Source organism: Merops nubicus, unplaced genomic scaffold, assembly GCF_000691845.1.
Source record: "Merops nubicus isolate BGI_N331 unplaced genomic scaffold, ASM69184v1 scaffold17805, whole genome shotgun sequence".
NCBI classification, from domain to species: domain Eukaryota; kingdom Metazoa; phylum Chordata; class Aves; order Coraciiformes; family Meropidae; genus Merops; species Merops nubicus.
Genome location: NW_008607912.1, coordinates 67,365 through 69,079, shown reverse-complemented (window position 1 = coordinate 69,079; position 1,715 = coordinate 67,365).

The following is a 1,715-nucleotide window of genomic DNA, read 5'->3' as shown; positions in this document are numbered from 1 at the left end:
CGGTTTTATGTGTTGAGTGAACTGTCAGACTGTAGATCTTAAATTGGTTTGGAAAAAATGTAGCCATGTAGAGTAGCGAAGTAATATGTGAAAGTGATCTAAATTGTAAATAGTAAACCTGATTAAATAAATCTCTGTATATCCTCCCTATAAACATGTCTCGTTTTCTGTTTATAATTCCAGTGTATTTGTTCAAATGGAGTCCTGGTGTGCTAGAAGCTTAATCTTTGGTATGAACACCAGTTTTAAGTGTCTTCACTTAAATAAATCTGTATCTAAGGTTTGCTGGAAGCTTGATTGTATTGTATTTGTTCATTTTATTTGAAACAATACTGGAGAAAGAGAGCACAACAAACCTCGCTGAACTTGGTGGAAAGTTAACATCATGTGATTACAATTAAGGAAGAATCTGTTGCCTCAACAGCAGCGGATGAATAGCTGTTCTGTAACTGCTGTATGCTAATTATGCGTTTAAGGTGTTTTATGTTATGGCCATGCTTATTCACTGCTCTGCTTTCCATGGCTTCAGTTGCCTTATTTGCAGAGTGTTCAGAATTTCTACCAGTTGCTTATGTTCTTTATCATGCAAAGGTGTGCTCAGCTAAACTGACATCAATGTAATATTCTCAGATACCCAAAGAAATATCACACAGGAAAAGATATTTCTAATGTGTAGTCTGTTAAAGGCAATATATTTTGTGTGAGGGGCTTGAATTTCTTGTTATGCTGCTGTAGAAGTATACTTTTGCAATTGTACTTTCATTTCTGAAGGTGGGTTTCAGGTTATATGTCCCTGGGGCTTAGATTTTCATTCTTAGTACAGTATGTGGTTTATAACCTGAAAGGCCTCCTAGGACTCTGATGTTAAATTTCCTGGATATAGTAGCAAGCCTGCTAACAAAATCTGCTATCGAAAGTGTTGGTGAATCTCAGGATTATCAGCATAATGTTGTGTTGTATGTTGTAGCTGTGCTTGGTAAGATTCCAGTCTAATAATATCAAGATGACCCTGGCTCATAAGAAAACCTCCCTCTGCCTGATTAAAACTGGCTTCAGCATTGCACAAAACAAAGCTAAGAAACCTTAAAGTACATTGCTCTTACTAGCTACAAGGCAGAAAGAAGCTCCACAGTCAAGAGCCTGAACATATCTGTGCAGTGAGGACAGTTACGGAGAGATTACAATGCTTGTACTTCATTGTTAATCTTGCTGGAAGACACGGGTTTGTAGTAGAGAAGACTTGACAACATAGCACCAAGTACTTGCTTGTGGATCAGGAAACTATCAGCTTACTTTAGAAAATGCAGAGAATTGACGCTGGAACATGGAAAATTTTTCTGAATCGGCTCTATTTGGCAGTGCTTTTTTCTGATAAAACACTCTAAAGCAAAGCCTAACTGAACTTTAAACTGTTGTAAGTTACTTGTTTCTAAGAACCCATGGCTTTCTTGCACTGCATAATTTATCAGTAGGTCTCAAATAGTTATGATGTTGTCTTTAAATAAAAAAAAAAGCCAAACAAAAAAAACCCCACACAACCAAAAAAAAAACAAAGAAGCACAAACTTCCAAAGCCTTGGTATATTGTATTTTGTATTACACACTGAAGTTGGGAACAAGTGGTATCTCCTTAGTAGTCAGACATGAATAGAACTGTAGTATAAGCTGAATGGTTTTGCTTCTTATGTTTGAATGATCTTATATTGTATATGTGCT